Source organism: Xenopus tropicalis, chromosome 5 (genome assembly GCF_000004195.4).
Source record: "Xenopus tropicalis strain Nigerian chromosome 5, UCB_Xtro_10.0, whole genome shotgun sequence".
NCBI lineage: Eukaryota > Metazoa > Chordata > Amphibia > Anura > Pipidae > Xenopus > Xenopus tropicalis.
This window is the reverse complement of record NC_030681.2, coordinates 110,550,194-110,568,724: the sequence shown is the minus strand read 5'-3', so window position 1 is coordinate 110,568,724 and position 18,531 is coordinate 110,550,194. Positions and strand designations below refer to the sequence as shown.

General features: G+C 39.2%; 1 protein-coding gene across 7 annotated transcripts in view; it reads left to right on the top strand.

The window, feature by feature from the left end:
- Positions 1 to 18,531, top strand: part of nlgn1 (neuroligin 1) — a 414,257-nt gene that overhangs the window by 115,472 nt on the left and 280,254 nt on the right. For 3 of the 7 annotated variants that reach the window (XM_031901579.1, XM_031901578.1, XM_018093813.2), the window contains exon 1: positions 9,578 to 10,040. The exons of 2 other annotated variants lie outside the window; for them this stretch is intronic. The gene's annotated coding sequence lies outside the window, so the exon portion shown is untranslated. Of the gene's footprint in view, positions 1 to 9,577; positions 10,041 to 18,531 lie in introns of those variants that run through there. 2 more of the 7 variants (XM_031901577.1, XM_031901574.1) reach the window with 2 other exon arrangements.

Genomic DNA, 18,531 nt, shown 5'->3' with positions numbered 1-18,531 from the left:
TCTTTGTATATATATCTTTGAGAAAGGCTGTGGATGCAGCCGAAACGTTAGATGTTGATTTGAATAAAACCTCTATATTTTCTGTAAGACCTGTGAGTGCAGACTCTCTCTACAGCTACTCTATATATACTAATACCACTACTACTATAAAACTGCATACCTACTGACTTAGCTTGAATATATCAGCCATTTCAAGGGTTAAAAAATTTTCAATACATGGTCTTCCACTGTCATCAGTGCAGATAAACAGTGACCTAGAAGGCAATATTTGGCCTTTGGCAGCCCCAGTAGGGTGATGCTGTAAGGGGGTAGGAGTGGGGCAATCATGAACTCACTATGTGAAGATAAATGAGGCTTAATGTGCAGAGTAATCTATGCTATTATGCTTTACTGGAACTTACACAAAAAAATGAAGTATAAATAATATAAATTTAATATTTTCTCACATCTTCTTAAGATCACAACAGAAAGTAATATGTGTGCACTGTAACTGTCTATAATACCCCAGGGTCAGAACAATTGGGGCTATAATTAGAGGGGACCTTGTGAGGGTTTGGACTGATGTGAAATTTAAACAAATTATGTCAAATTTTAATATACAGTATGTGGGCCAAGCAGATCATCTCAAAAGTATTTAATCATCTCAAAGTATTTGGGGAGGGTGGGCAGATAAAAGAACCCTGTTACCTTCAGTATCTTCTAATTTTGCCAGCGTGATTTTTTTTTCATCCATTGTTGCTGCTTGTAAAATGCACTGTGACATCTGAAGAAGTTAAAAGCATCTGCAAATGGACTTCAAAAGAGACCCTTCACTTATATATCTTGTAGTTGGCTCTATCAGCATAACACCACCAAGTGATTTATTACTCAATGGAGAAAGCAATTCTGTGATCATCACTTACCTTGGTGTCCTTGGGAGACTTTAACAATCCATATGGCAGCCAGGCAGGACATTTAACCATTGCAGTGCTAAATATTTCAACTCTGAATTGCATAAAGAAACTAATAAAACACTCCACCAATACTGACAGAAGTAACAGGAGAGGTAAAATCAGGACAGTCTTCATAGTTTGAAGATTGTAAGCTCTTTTGGGCAGGGCTCTCTTCACCTCTTGTATCGGTTATTGATTTCTTTATATGTTACTCTGTATGTCCAATGTATGAAACCCACTTATTGTACAGGGCTGTGGAATATGTTGCCACTTTATAAATAAATGTTAATAATAATACACAATTCCAGCTCTAGTATGTAAAATGTATGTGGAATACTGGGAGCATCACCCAAACCCAGATATAGCATTTTGTATTGCATATAAATTGAGCATTTGCTTGTTTATCTCCAAGGGCACATTGGGAAAACAGACACTGGAACTTAATATATGTGAAAATCTGATCATTTATCATGTTCAGATATGTGTGACAAAGCTTCCAACCGCTACAGTGCAGCTGGAACTTTTTAGGATAATTTTTATATTATCCTTGAGGAGCCTGACTTGTATTTTTGGCTCTATATGTAAAACTATTCGTTTTTACCAAAAAATTGATTCAGCCGAAGTCTGTTTGCTTTAAGGAAGCATCTCAGTTGCTAGGACCACACAAAGGTTCTTTTGTTGAATGTGCCATAGACCGACAGGTTTCATTCCCTACTGGGTATTGCCTGCTGACTAAAACTAGAAATAAAACCTTGAGAAATTCCACGTTATGACTTTTGTTTTTGAGCCATACAGACTATGAAAAGCACATAGGTGAAATGAGTTTTGCCACATGCAGCAGTGTGTTGTTTATATACTGTTGTCTGCAGAAGCCACCACAAGCACATTACACATAGCTGTAAATCTATTTTCAGGCAGTTAGTGGGAGCATCAGCGGAAAATGCTTTCTGTCAAGGCTTGCTGTCATTTTGCATAATTCTTACACAGTTTTAGAGCTGAGTAAACATAGATTCATCACTTTCATCCATCCAAAAAATTCCTGTTGAGTGCAAGGAGGCAATGCATATAATTAAGTATTTTTGAGAATTATTCAGTTCTTTCTGCACAAGTGGAAAACTAAGTAGACCTTTTTGGTGCAAGCTGATAATAAATGATCAGCAACACAAAAATCAATATTTTGAATTTGAATCAATGAGAGTCTGTTGTCATGTCACATGTATGGATATTTTTATCTTTTAATGATCTATTATCTATCCATCTATCTATCTATCTATCTATCTATCTATGTAATCAAGGAGCAAGAGCTGACAATTTACTGCAAGTAATATAAAAGTTGAGTTGAAGGGTAATGTCCCACGCAGAGATTAATCACTAGCGATAGATTTTTGCTACAGCAAGCGACTAATCTCTCCAGTCTAATCTGTCCAATTTTGCGAAACTATGAGAAAAATCGTAAAATGCATTGATGTCAAGGGGGAAGTTTATCTCGGTGGCTTTTTCATGGTAAACATTTCTACTGTCATTTTTTGTGGCACTTTTGCAAAATGCAGAATTTCACTGTGAATCCATCCCTGCTAAAAAATATGCTCATCACTGTTTACGTTTGAGAGAATTGAGGGTTGAGAAAGAGAGAAAACAATGATTTGAAGTATAAGATGGCAGGGTATATAGACAGATGGCTGAATATGAGGAGTAAGTGCTGCACCTAGGGTTTTGCCCAGTGGTATAACCTGAGTGCATTATAACATTTGCTCATTACTATAGGCAGGCGCTTATTGGCAGCTTGTAAAACAATAAAGAATTGAGTACCTTGATTGCCCAAAGCATTTTTCAGTTCTGTGTCACAAGCAGGCCTAAAAGAAGCTGGTTATTTAAACAAGATGGCATTCCCATGGCAACTGTTACCTACTACTTTTGTTTGTTAAATTTAGTCTGCGGTAGTAATTATAACTGCTGTAGTGGAGGACAGTCTGTCAAATAATATTGCTTAAAGCAGCATTTCATTACATTTTTCAGTATTCTTCTGTGACCCAATAAAATAGCCAGCAAAAATATATTTTTCTCCCACATGGCATTTGTTTCTTCAAGCAGAGGTTAAGACTGTGTAAAATGCTTAGTAAAAAACTTTCACTATATCCTGTATAGAAAAAGATGCATTTGCATTTAAATAGATGAGTGTGAGTTACTACTGTGTATTAATTGCAACAGCTGAAGCAGTGCCGGGCAGTGCCAGATTTCTCTTTAGGGCACCTGGAGGCCGCCCCAATTCTCCGCCCTCCCCTCCCCCTCAGTATCGCACGCATCCTTGTAGCTCACAAAAGTAGCACTGGGGACGGGACGCCCTGAAGTTTTCTGAATGTCCTGTCCCCAGTGCTCTGTTTATAAGCAAATTTTACGTTCAGCTGGGCGGAATGCCCGCCCTAAATTTATGCCGCCCTAGGCCCAGGCCTTTGTGGCATGACCACAAATCCAGTCCTGGTGCCTGGTGCCCAGCCAGCCTCATCATCCCTCTAACTCTGGGGAAGGGAAGTGGGCATGGGATAGGCGAAAGAAGAGGTATGTGCCTAGTGCCGCTCACACCACTGCGCCCCAGGCACGTGCCTTTTCTGCCAACCCCTAATTCCAGCCCTGGAGTTAAGTACCCCTGGATACTGTCCATTAAAAGCATTAATAGCCATTGGAATTGATTTTATTAGTGACTATGCAAAATGCAACCTATGTCAAGAAGTATGGCATCAACACTCCCCCATTAACAAACTTTTAACTGCAGCTAGAGTTTAAAAATATAATAAAACAAAGTGTTCGTGGCAAAAGGATTTTTTTAATGACTGACTGTGGGGAAGAAATGCCAAAGTACTAAAGAGTGCGTAAATTGATTCCCACAGGGCAAGGGGTAAGGGTTCTGCAGGCAGCTGGGCATAGAGATCTGTGACAATTCTGCAATAGAGCAAGGCAGTGTACAAAGTGCAAAAAAATGGAAGCATGCCCACTGCTTTAGAGATTATAAATGGTCCCCTGTAAAGTCTTAATTTTGTAAATGGCAATGGGAAAGACTGACTACTTTAAAGAATTAGTAAACTTTTTTTATTTCTAAAAATCACTCTACAGCCCCCAGAATAACACCTTTCTTCATGCATCCAGATTTATTTAATTGTTCTATTACAGCCAGTTCAACTATAGCTGACTACCTTGTCTAGTGTGAAGCCCAGCGCCATTGGCTTTCTGAGCCCTCCTCCTCTCTCCGACTATGATCACCTCAAAGAGGTGCCTACTGCGCATACCTGATTCATTTTAATTGGAGCAGAGGCAGTGAACATGCCCAGAAGGCACTTTTTTGAGGTTTTCATAGCTGGAGAGAGGAGTGCTCAGAAAGCAAAAGGGGGGTGGAGCTGCATGCAAGACAAAGAAGTACCTTAAGGAACTGCAGTTTGGCTGCTTGCAATAGGGAAACAAAATAAATCTGCATGCAGGGAGAAAAGTATTTTTATTTTGGATGTAATTTTAGGGGATTTTCAAATAAAAGCCCCACTTATCTTTTAATCTTTTAAATACAACTAGTGATGAGCAAAACTTTCACTTCACCACTTCACAAAATGGCTAAATTTTGCCAAATGCATTAGAGTCAAGGGGCATTTTTTCTGCAGTTTTTTCCAGGGCAAAAAAAGCATAGAAAAATTCGAATAAAGCCATTGGTGTCTTTTCCAGTATTTTTTTTCCAGTGCAAAAAACGTTTTTTTTTCTGCTAAAACTCATGAACAAATTCCAATTTCAACTCAAAAATTTATTAGGCCAAAACGTTGGCTCATCCCAAAATACAATTGAAGTTATTGTACAATTGAAGTTACAGTCGGTTATTGATTGCTTTATATGTTACTCTGTATGTCCAGTGTATGAAACCCACTTATTGTACAGCGCTGCGTAATATGTTGGCGCTTTATAAATAAATGTTAATAATAATAATAATAAATTGTCATACTGTGTCAATGTTTGGACTGGGGTGTGCAGGACCCACCAGGGCTGCTGCCTCAGGGGCCCTCCACCCCAACTGGAAACTCCTCCACTGCTTCCAGCTTTTACCCACACCCCATGTCAACCGAGTACTTTTTACTTCTTTCTTGTGGCTGTGAGTGGGGGCCGAGGGTGGAGCATCCAACGTTCCTGGCAGGGAGCAGGCCTGGATCGGCAGGGCCAAAGAGGGCTGGGGCCTACTGTGTTTTTTTTCCAGTGTCCTGCTGGCCCAGTCTGACCCTGTAATAAATGACTTTAAAATGGGGAGCCTTGTCTATCAAAATGCTAATTTGTGAATTTTAAAAGGTTTGTTTTTTTTTTACCACCAACTAGAATAAACTCCATATATTACTAAATTTGAATGTTTGCTTATTTGTTAAAAATTTGAATCTAAGAAACTTGATTGAATAAAACTCATTGACTTCTACATGAACTCACATGCTTTCTGAATGTTTTATATGAAATGTTTTCAAATTTTTTTGCACTTAATATATTTTAACCTTTTAAGTTATGGAAGCCCTAATTCATATTAATCAGTTCTACTGCAAAAATATACAAATTTGGGCAAAATTTTGAATTAAAATCTTGATAAGTCAGCCCCTTAGTCTTTTTTAGTGTATGCTTCGGTGAATGTTGGCCCCTGCTGGCTTTGGCTGCGGATTAATGAATAAGGGATTTTCTGTATTTTGAAATATAATTGTACTTTAAGCCCTGTGATTTCACATTGTCAGAATTCACTTGTCCCATGTCCTATTCTAAACAGAATTTTGATAACAAATGCCTTAACCTGTTTACTGAACACCGGTATATGATGTATAGTACAGGTATGGGATCCATTATTCGGAAACCCGATATCCAGAAAGAGTTACGGAAAGGCCATCTCCCATAGACTCAGACCCATAGACCCCATTATAATCAAATAATTCTATTTTTTAAAAATGATTCCCTTTCTCTCTGTAATAATAAAACAGTACAGGTATATGATGTATAGTACAGGTATGGGATACCTTATCTGGAAACCCGTTATCCAGAAAGTTCTGAATTACAGAAAGGCCATCTCCCATAGAATGCCTTATGAGCAAATAATTCTATTTTTTAAAAATGATTTGCTTTTTCTCTGTAATAATAAAACAGTACCTTGTACTTGATCCCAACTCAGATGTAATAAATCTTTATTGAAGCCAAGACAATCCTATTGGGTTTATTCAATATTTTAATGATTTCTAGCGGAGATCTATATTACGTAAAGATCCCTTATCCGGAAAACCCCAGGTCCCGAGCATTCTTGATAACAGGTCCCATACCTGTACCTTGTACTTGATCCCAGCTAAGATATAATTAATCTTAATAGAAGGAAAAAGAATCCTATTGGATTTATTTAATGTTAAAATTATCTTTAAGTAGATTTAAGATATGGAGATCCAAATGACAGAAAGATCTCTTATCTTACCAGGCATTCTGGATAATAGGTCCCTTACCTGTATTTACTTGCTGGCCCTTGTGGTACTTGTGCTTTGTATAGAATGATATACATGAGCAAGCGCACACAAATGCGCAGAACACAAACACTATATAAATTTGAAATCCTACTGCTCATTTTATTCATCTTACTCTGATGATGGGAAACCTATTCATCATCCCATTACTAATTCATGCTGCTGGCTAGTACCCCTGAGCCACTCTGCTCTTGCTTCCAACCTGCTATTTATACTAAATTACTAAAACCGCACGCTGAAGTATTTTTATCCTCCAGTATCATTTATCAGTCCATCTCATTTTATATATAAATTGGGCAGTCGGGGTCTGGTTATACAGATGGAATAATGCACATTAACACAGGGAAACCATTACTTTGTGCTACATGCAATGCTAGAGTATTGAAATAAAATGGCTTCTCCAATAATTGCACGCTTAAAGGGCTAAAGACATTTTTATGGGATTCCTGTGTTTGTAATGAACCTACTGATATTGCTTTGCCTTATACGGAATAGCCAAGAGGTGATAGACAGAAAGCCTTGTAACTAACTAAGCCTGGAATTTATTGCTCTCTCCTTTGCCTATTGCTGTGTCTGCCGCTTATTGTGTCTATTTTTATAATTGCCATGAGAATCTCTTTATAAATCATCAGCCCAATATTCCCTGCAACTAAAGGAAAGTTAATGAGACTGCACTGGTTTCTGGGTGGGGTTTTACACAGGTGCTTTTTGCAGCAGAGGTTTTATCTCAGCAGCAGCTGGCAGAGGTACCGGGGCTGAAGTGTCACTATGGAGTCTCAGCTTCTTACCTGGCCTATGGCTGCAACAGGCTAGCTGGAATTTTATCATTTTATTAATGAAGAGAACATGGGCTGTGTTACCACTATTATCCCAATCAGGTCCAACCCAAAATAAGTAACACCTGTATATACCCAACCCGAGTAACATCTGTATTTACCCAGCCTGGGTAACATCTGTATATACCCAACCCGAGTAACATCTGTATTTACCCAGCCTGGGTAACATCTGTATATACCCAGCATGGGTAACATCTGTATATACCCAACCTAAGTTACATCTGTATGTAGCCAGCCTGATTAACGTCTGTATATACCCAGCATGGGTAACATCTGTATATACCCAGCATGGGTAACATCTGTATATACCCAGCATGGGTAACATCTGTATATACCCAGCATGGGTAGCATCTGTATATACCCAACCTGAGTTACATCTGTATGTACCCAGCCTGATTAACATCTGTATATACCCAGCATGGGTAACATCTGTATATACCCAACCTGAGTTACATCTGTATGTACCCAACCTGATTAACATCTGTATATACACAGCATAAGTAACATCTGTATACACATTTTGCATTTTCTGCCTGCAGAGAAAAAAAATACAAATTAGATATTAGGCCTAAGGAGACAGCAACTCTAATATTCCAGTGTAATTGCTGCTATGTTGCATGGTTCTTCTGCAACAGTTGCATGCAAGTTTTTCCAGTTGTGGCTAACATTCTCAGGATTTTGTCACTGCAACTGGGGAACTGTGAAGGGTTTGTGTTTTAAGGAACATTTATAAGGATTGGACAAAAAGTTTAAGTAACTGAAGAATTAGTTGAATAGGACTAAGAGTAGGATTTAGTATTTCACACATAGGAGCACCAAACCCACTAGTTAACCTTCCCAACAGCACTGAGTTACCCTTTACCCCCACTGACCCCAATGATCAATCTCAGTCTTTCTGTCATCTCTCGCTCTTCCTTCTCTTTTCTCTTTCTCTTAAAATAGACTTTCATTTATCTCTTTTGTTGCCTGTACCATGAGTTTCTGGCCTTATATCAGGAACTATACTCCAACTAGAAGAGGGAGCAAAAGCCCAATCAATACTGATGCAGCATACACCTGACACCGCTCTCACCTCCACTACAGGGGAATAGTCGCCTAATATTAAACAACTCTCCTGACTCCAGAATGCCAATAAAATAGTTCCTTAAACCAAAGTTATTGTTTCTATTTATCCCATCTATTTATATATCCCTCTGTATATCACTACATCCCTCTGTATAAATGATGTATTAAGAACCTGACTTCCCTTTTACTGCTATTACCCACTGCTACAGCGCCTTGCTCAGTCCTGAAATGTTACCACCAAGTTTCCACCTCCCAACAAACTCAAATAACTAAATAGTAACCCTTAAGGTCCCCATACACTAGCAGATCCGCTCGCTTGGCGATGTCGCCAAGTGAGCGGATCTTCACCCGATATCCCCACCTACGGGTGGGCGATATCAGGAAGCGTTTAGGTAAAAAAAAAAAATAATTCGATCATTTGGCCCTGGGGCCAAACGATCGGATTATGTGGACAGCAATGGGGCAGTCGGTTCGGGGACCGCATCATCGAGCCGATGCGGTCCCCGATCCGACTTAATTTTCTAACCTGGCCGATCGATATCTGGACAATTTTAGGTCAGATATTGGTCGGCCAGGCCCCTCGGTTCTGCCCCTACACGGGCCGATAAGCTGCCGAATCGGTCCAAGGGATCCAACCTTTAGCAACCAAGCTGACCAAAAGTGCTGCCTGCTAATTTGTTGCTACAGGCTACTAGACCTGCAGCAAACTTTGTACCTTTTTATTACATAAGCCCATGCAAATTCGCTGGGATCTTAATAGATTTGCTCCCCCCTTTCCATCTCCAGAGAGAACAGATTAGCACTTTTACCCCTCCAGTCCCCCAGACAAGCAAAAATAACCATAGCCATAGCCTTCAGCACTCACAGTTTGTATTACTCTGTTCCCTTCATGAGATTGTGCTCTGTACCGGTACTGCTTTATACTTGTTACATTCGTGGGAAACAAACAAGACTAAAACATCTTTGCTTCTCTTCTGCATCACATCTTAATGGGCAGTTGTATTTATTTACATATAGTAACAGAGACCTTGCAGCAATAGTTGAACCCCGAGTCCTGTGAGTAGTTTAACAAGAGCTTGGGGGCCCCGGCATGAACCCCCCTGCAGGAACTGAAGCTACAGATGCAGACGTGTCGCTGGGAGCTTTAGCCGCCGTAGCCCGGTAGCTGCGTTTCAGCCGGTGGCCGCTAGAGGCGCTTGTGCATCAGTTTTCAGGAGAAGCAGCAGCAGTAGCACATTAAAGTTCCCAGGCTGTATGAGAGGAAAACGGCTTCACTAGTCTCGGCGCGTTAGAAAGCGGAGCAAGCGGGATCCGAAAGATAAAGGAGAAAATCCCTGCCTCGCTGAGCGCTGCTGTGAAATCTCTCAAGCGGCAAGTCGCATTGAATATCCCAGGTCAATATCTGGTCGGGAGAAAGGCTGGATCGGCAGGATTGGGAAAGTGGACTCAGGGGGATAAGGCTTGATGGTGAATATCCAGCATGTATGTGTTTTATTCTTCTGCGCTGTGCGATGAGCTAGTGAGGGCAGGAGCGGGGATGATAGAGAGCCTGGCATAGCCGGAATGGAGGGGCACTGTGGGATGCTACTACTACTGCCGCTACTACTGCCGCTGCTACTGATCGTGCCTGCTGAGCATTAAGGAATGAAGCAAGAAGAGTCTGGGAGCTCCACACACACTGATCAGTGCCAATGCCGGAGCTGGTAAACACTTTCATGTTCCCCTACTTGTAATCATATCTCGGTGTGCAGCTTTCTGGCTGGGGCAAATCTCCTGCAGGGATGGAAGTTGTCAGGCTGTTGGTGGGGACCACTATGGGACCATTGTGGCTTTATTCCTGGAGAGTCTTGGCACCCTTGGTGCTATAGTGCCCCAAGCTTACTGCTACCCAAAGGGCTAAAGAGAAAAGTCTGCTCTTGGAACATTCTAACCAGGGTCACATAGTCACTACCCCTCCCCCAGAGCAAAGGGGCAAGAACAGGAGATATTTAATATGCAGGTATAAGGGAGAAAGAAGTTCATGTTATTGTGATTTAATGGATCAGATTCATTTTTTTTTTAACCTTTTGCTTGCTATTCTGCAGTTGGCTGAATAATTTGTAATGTTGGCTTATGTGGTAGTGGTACATATGCTTGCTACATAGTATAACTGTAAAAGCAGAAACTGTTGCAATTGTATTGTTATAGAAGGAACACGGTGTGGGTCAGGCACCTCTCAGTAATGTTAGTGACCCCATTTTGCAGCTAGGAGACAAATGCCTGCTTGGTATATTTAGGGAGCTTGGTGCCCCTGCTTATAGTGCTACTAGTCTGCTCTCTCCTTTCCAGTGCATCTCTGCATCTCTGGTATATTTTGCCTTGGGAAAACAGCAAGATTGGATTTTGGAATTAAAGGGGTGGGGTGTGACAGGGAAGTGGAGTCTCTTGCAAAAATTAAGATTTGAATCTGCTATTTATTGTATTAATTGGATATTTATTTCCATTTTTGTAAGCAACACATCTCCTGTCTGTTCAAGGTCTCCCTCATAAATCTGCTTTAGGCTGTTTTCACAGAACGTCGTGATGGGATTTATTTGTAAATAATGTCACGATTCGTGCATACCAGGGAAATGTGTTGATATCAAAACTAATCAAATCTTTTGTAACCGTTGTTTTTTTCCCTTCTGCTGTACAAAATGCAAACGGCAGACAAGCTATTTTTAGTTAAAAAGAAAAAAAAAATCCCCAAACCGCGTATGTGAATTGGAGCAGTACAGTGCTTTGTCTGCCCTTTTCTCGTTTACATGTAAAATCTAAAATAATGTATACAGTATTCATTCATTTAAATTAGCCAAGTATATTGTATTAATTAAGCACTTTGGATACCCAGATATTTTGTCATTCAGTGAAGGGTCAAGGTTTCAAATTATAATGGCATCTGAAGACATTTTAACTGATCTCTGTAGAGCTGCAAAATCTACACAGTTTATTACATTGTTAAGGAGGTGGCAGCCACATATACAGCATTTAATATCTGTTCATTTACAGTGTATTTCAATTCTCTATCAGATCATTTATTTCAGGGGTATACAAGCTCTTTCCAGCTCCAGTTCCCATCACCTCTATATGGTCCTCTCAGCTTTTGTGTGGTTCTGGGACTTGTAGTTCACATCTGGGAGTTGTAGTTCAAAGCAGTTGGATCACTGTGAGTTTGACATTGCTGCTATATCATCCCATAGTAAGAAAAGCCATAACCTTATTAAAGAAGGAAGGGTTATTCATCATCAACTAGCTATATAGATGATAACTTTAACTAGGGCACTGTTTCAGTTCCAGTCTGAGCACACTAAATAAGAGTACTGGATTATATAGAGTATGTATATACTGTATAATAGAGACTCTCTTAAAAACACACACACACACACACTCACACTCATATAGTTTTTCATATTAAAGATTGAAATGGTTGTAATAATTCATTAAAATTCATTGACATGATCTCACTCTGTGATTGGCTCTAACAAACCACTTAAATAGAACTTCTCTATACCAGCTGAACTCTACCAACCTCCTAGATTTTAATGTACTTTACATGCTTATTAAAATATGGTATCTGACATTATGTGACTGCATTTTTAATAAGGCTAGAATTTTTAAAAAGTCAGACATTTCCATTTTCCCCCTAAACACGATGTATGGCCACTTGCTTGGAATAGGAATGCCCCCGACCTGTTTCCAATTTTTTTAAATTATTAGGGATCTTTTGTGGCAATTGTACTATGCAGCAGCATTATGTACATGCAATGGAATAATAAATACCATCCATCAATAATACCAAAGACAAGTATCATGTGCACTGAACAAAGGCAGGCTCCTTTATAGCTGCTCTTCTGTGCAAATGATGCATGCAAAGCAGTTTTGCTTTGGCCCTCAGGTCTTTCTATAAAAAAATGGGGGGGAGATTATTTGTATGAATTGATAAAGAAGCAGATTGTCTGAGTAAATATATTAAAGAGCAACAATTATGCATTGCTTTGTGTATTGATTTGATAGTCAGATATAGCAATCCATATTAAATCAGTGAATACATAATGCAAGCAGTGGGAGTATGTAATATTCGTATAAGTTGTGAATTTACTTATACACAACAAAAATATACAGTATGCAATTAGCAGGTCACTCCAACACTCATCCCAACTTTGCCTTCATCTGTCTTTGCACTTGTCCTGCTGGATTTGTTTTACACCACATCCAACATCCACAACTTCTAAGCTAGTGTGTTGCCCTTTACTATTAATGGGATTTTTAGTGAAGGCATATTTAGTGTTCTCCATGTTCTTTTACGCCTAGTTTAAAAGGCACTCAGAGTAAGTTTTGATTTTAATGCTACTTAGCAGTTCTAGATATACTAGAATTTGTACATTTATCTTTCTACTCACAGTTCTCTTGCCTGCCATTCTGTCACTTATCTGCCACTTTGTAACTCTTAGGTCTCAAGTACTGTCTCTTAATTTCCTCTCCCTGTAATATCTTTTTGGTGTTATTTCATTCATATCACATGCTCTGCTGCCTAGTGTTCTATGGGGCTGATTCACTAAAGGTCGATAACGCTTATCGCATGCTTTTTTGCATTAAAAAAGCATGCGATAAAAAAGTACTGATTCATCAAAGTAATTTCACAAGCGTTAAGACCCATATCGCATGCACAAAAAAATAGATCAGCGCTAAGCATTGTTTCTAACGCATTTCGTTAATTAGCAAATAGAAATAGTACTAACGCATGATTCACAAAAGCATATGAAGTGTTAATCTGTGCGAATATTAACACCTACTTGGGGCAGGCGGTACTTAAAGAAAATTGAGGTCCCTGAACTTTTGGCAACACAACATGGAGTTTGCAGTGGGATTTTTTCAAGTATGTGTTGGTCCTAGAGTGATGCATCCTCCAGTTTTCAGGGAAATGGTCATTTTCAGAACAGTAGTTTTCAGAAAGTGATGGTTACGTGCGTAATATTGTGTGCTAAATATCTATGCGGAGGGAAATAACGCAAGAAAATCGATCGTCACGAGTTAAATAACGTAAAGAACATCTTATGATGCGTGTCCTTTTAGTGAATCGAGCGTTAAGTCGCAAAAAATAAGAAGTGATAGCATTTTTAACGCATGCTATAAATAGCGCTCGTTTTATCGACCTTTAGTGTATCGGCCCCTATATGTTATCCACCCCTCCTGTTTCTCATGAATGAGATCCTACCTCAAATCTACTTTGATTGTCACATCTCTTGTTTTTACACAACCAGCCTCTCCTGTGTACTACCCTGTCACTGACATCCATATCCGGGGCTAAATCAAATAAAAGTACCATACTTAACTAAAAGTAGAAATAAAATTTACATGGGGAAAGTTATGTTTGGACATAATTGGTTTTGGAATCCCTTATTTCGGCAGATTTTTTTAAGCACTTGGGGTCAAAAAAAGTAATTCTTTTGCTGAGACATTTCATTCTGACTAAGACAGAACCAGAGAGAAGACTTGGGCATGTGGGTGTCCTGCCCCTCCATAACATCACTCCTGGATACGCCCATGCTGCCATTTATTCCTCCTTTGTATCATGCCTCTCATCTCTCCTCACTAACTCTCATTCATGGCTGCTTGTCTTTCTTCCACCTATTTTCCTATCTCCTATACACCACTCCAAGTCCCAACCTTTACCTCATGGTGTCAGACGTCTCACTCATCACCCCCTCCTTTTTCTGCCTTGTGTGCAACAGAATAGTGTGAAGACTACACACAGTAGGAATATACTTCTCCTTCTAAATGACATTTTATCTTTCTTCTGTCAGCAGGTTAAGTAGGATAACAGCATTTTTTTTCTACCAACAGTACCAAGAAAAATAATTTCCTCTAATAGAAAACAGTTTAGTACAAATGTAATGTTCCTCCTAATCAGGTGAATCTGTTTTCCCACAAGCTTTTTAGACACAGGACCTGGTTTAAACATCAAAGAATAAGTAGTTTTAAATATATTTATGACAAAATCTACAGTGTTTACATCTTTAGAACTATGGGGCCGATTCACTAAAGGTTGATAAAACTAGCACTATTTATAGCAGGGGTGGGCAAACTACGGCCCGCGGGTCACATCCGGCCCGTTAGCCCTTTCAATCCGGCCCCCTTAAAAGAATGACGGCCCTGATTGGTTGCGCCCCGTGCGTGCGCACAACGTCAGCACGCACGGGGCGCAACCATATAAAAGAATGCACTGGGGAGCTGGGGAACAGAAGGACGGGACGGAGGAAGCAGCGGGTCGCTGGAGGAGGGAGCAGCGTAACGCTGTCCCGGCCCGGTCCGGCCCGTCTGTTAGTCAATGTGGCCCCTGAGCCAAAAAGTTTGCCCACCCCTGATTTATAGCATGCATTAAAAATTGTATCACTTCTTATTTTTTGCTACTTATCGCTCAATTCACTAAAAGGACACTTGTTATAATTAAGACGCAATGTTCTTTGCGTTATTTAACTCACGACGAGCGATTTCCTTATTTTCCGCCACGTGCATTATTCCCCACCACGCGTGATATATTTCGCCGTGCACGATATTATGCACGTAACCAGTACCGCCTACCCCAAGTAGGTGTTAATATTCTCACAGATTGAAGCAATATTTTGCGCGTTTAACGCTTCATATGTGTTTGTGAATCATGTGTTAGTACTATTTCTATTCGCTAATTAACGCAATGCGTTAGAAATATTGCTTTGCGACGATGCGTTTTTTTGGCGGATAAACACATGCAAAATGATAAATCGGTACTTATTTATCGCATGCTTTTTAATGCAAAAAAGCATGCAATAAGTGTTATCGACCTTTAGTGAATCAGCCCCTATGTATTTTCAGTTTAGGGCAGTTGATTTCTTCTGTTCTTTCAATGCAATGACCTAAAGAAACAGTTATTTTTAGTGCTTCAGCAATAGTGGCTAATTATGCTGCTCTATCACCAGGACTGACAATAGATTGCTGTCAGGCCCCTTAGAATGATAGAAAATCCCTCTGGGAGTTTCTGTCTTGGTCAGCTGATTCACATTTCTGCTGGTTGTATTGTGGACAGGTACTAGTCACATATCAGTGTATTCATTATGAGTTTCTTGGATTTGAGTTCATGGGGGTTACTGTGCAGAGTACAGTGGGATACCAAGCAACGTCTCAGTTCATGTGGGTAGTGTCATTACTTAATTGGGATGTCCAAGAACTATTGCTGAACAGCACCAGTAACTCATTACAAGTGCTTGACTCTAGACTGTATTATGTGGGAAGGGGGGAATTGCAAACAATAATAGAGCCAAACATTTTGAGAGTTGGTAAAAAAATAATGGTATTTATAAGTTACCCTAATAGATCATATTATGAGACAGTATGAAAAGACATCATTTGAGGAGTAGCATTAAAGGCATTGTTGTAGAAACCCTAAAAAAAGAAATTGCAGAAATTAACAAATATACAGGGATGTAGCTCAGCTCTTCTGTTAGCTCCAGGGCTCATGTAAGTGAGATATGCTGGTTGCAGTATAATTTACTATACAAAGAAAAACACGAAAAGCAGAAAGACATTTCCAAAGATTGCTTAATGCTGCACCATCTATCCCTCCAGGACAGAACACTGTGAATATTTGAAGAAAGTAAATTTATACAACTTTACTTACATTTAAAAAAATACTCAACATAAAAGTCAAAAACCCATGGGATACGTTAAAGTTAACAAAAAAGGTCCATACAGTGACAATTATTTTTTAAATTTGGGCAGCCAGTAAAAGAGTCTAGCCCTGTATAAGGTTAGCATAAGCCTCTGGACTAGTAATGAGTAAATCTGTCCATGGTGAAAATTGGTGAAAATTTTTTGATGACGTCTTTTGTGCCCATTGGAGTCTGTGGGCATTTTTTGGTGGCAAAACCTGGTGAAAAATGTTGCTCATCACTACTGTGGACCTATTCCTAGTACAATAAAAACAGCAAAAAGTTCTTACTCTACCTAGGTCCAGTATTCGCCTCTGGTCTTGGTCAATTAGCTGAATGAAAACAGTGTAGACAAAGGAAAAATTGTTCTGCATATTAGAAAGTCATACTGGGTGTTTCTTGTATGTAGGGAAGAGGTGAGGGAGCCCTGAATTAATTAATTAATAATTAAGAGCTGTCAACTTTCTGAAATTGTGCTCTGGGGGACCCAATATGGCGCACTGCCAAACATTTTGCTCACGACCAGTCATGCGCATGCACAAATGGTATTTTTAAGCTGCAGATTTCTAACTGTGCATGCTCCTGAAGAGATAGGAGGGGCTGACAGATCTGAGTGTATGCCGTGAGGTTGGTAGCCATTCTGAAAGTATGCTATTGCATTCCTGGACTAATTATATTCATTTCTATTGGATTTTAGAGGCATCAAATGGTTACCTCTTACCTTTCGCTTGTTAATGAATGTTCCTCTAAAAATCCTATAGAAATGAATAGAGAGTGGCGGTATCATACTTTGATCAATCTGCCCCTAACTGTGGTGTATGTGTTTTACTGCAATGTTCGTGAGTATATTCTATCACATGTATATTGTTATGTTTTATTATACTATTGGCACCCACCATTCTTTATTTTTAACAAAAGAAATATACTTAATCTATGTCTAGGCTTATAACCCTAGACTTGTGGGGTCATCAAATTGGTCTGACCTAAATGTCCCTTATAAGAACCCTTTCTCACGAATGTGCAAGCAGACCTTCAAAGTATTAGCCAATTAGACATGTTTAACCATTTAAATGGGACTAGTCCTCTTCCTAAAGAAATACCTAGTCTGCGAAAGGGAATGTTGTTTTAGTTTTTTTGTGACTGGCCACATCCCCTGACTGCAACCCATTTTTGTCATGAAATATATAATATACATTTTAGAAACTCCTTTTTTCTTAAATGTCACAGTGTTTTGGAAACATCATTACATTTTGTTATTTTTTTTATGTTTGTGACTACAGTGGCCATTTAATCCCCAAATATAAGAATTTTGACCTTGTCTGCTGAACAGACTCATGTCAAGTGTTTCATGCAGGAAAGGACATTCCTGGGAATTTTAATGCACACACTGCAGTAAGTGTTTGGCTACTTGGCATGCTATCTCTTTACAACCAATAAACTTGATAGATAGGCTCAAGATACACTAAGTTCTGAATAAGCAAACTGAAAATACTTACAGTGAAAGTAAACGCTGCATTGCAAAGCTCACAAGTGATCTAGTTAATAGTATGGCTACACACATAGTGGACTAAATTGGCTATTATAGGCTTGGAGCTTGCCTTTTGCCTAGTTAGTTAAATGATCGGATTATGTAGTGCCTCATATTATGCTTGTAAACAAAGAAAAGTAATTGGGCAGATTTACCAGCATGATTTAGATCGTAAGCTCTGCAGGAAAGAAACCGGCTGGCACTTATTCTTTGTGTCTGTTTATTTAATTACAATATTTTCCCCCTGTTTGAACAATGAAAATATTGTAAAAATGTTAATTTATCATTAGCAAGGGGTGCTACATAAATAAAGATATACATACTTTTTACAGTTGGAAATTGGCCAACATTTGCCCATATGTTTGGCTTGAGCTATGCTGGAAAGTGGCCAGATTGGATTTTATCTACCCATGTGTCCCAATCTTTTGTCTCTCCTTACAAGTTATCTTACTTTTACTTGAGGCACAGGGTGTTATGAGACTCCATAAGAGACTCCATAAGTAGCTATTTTTTAGCTAAGTTAGTTTCTAAAAAGCGCTTCTACATAGAGATGCCATGGGAAGGCAAATTAGGTTTGTTAAGAGTTTTGTATAAAATAAAGGAAATGGATAGGTATATATTTATTTATTGTATATTCAAACAATACTTTAACTCAAATAACGCTAATAGAACATAAATTCTCTATACTCTATGCCTATGCAGAGTATACCTCGTTGTATGTGTATATATATATATATATATATGTGTGTGTGTGTATATATATATATATATATATATATATACACATGCTTCCTGGGTGCTGCTTGTGTCTAAGGTTGTCAGTCATTCTGTTTATCTACTGATTGGATCAAAAGACGGTGATTGCTGCATCCAATTATTGTGTGAGTCAAGTGAGTTCTACGTAGCCTGTTGTTATTGCTTCCTAAAATCACTTGTAATATTGTTCACTGATACAATCTATCC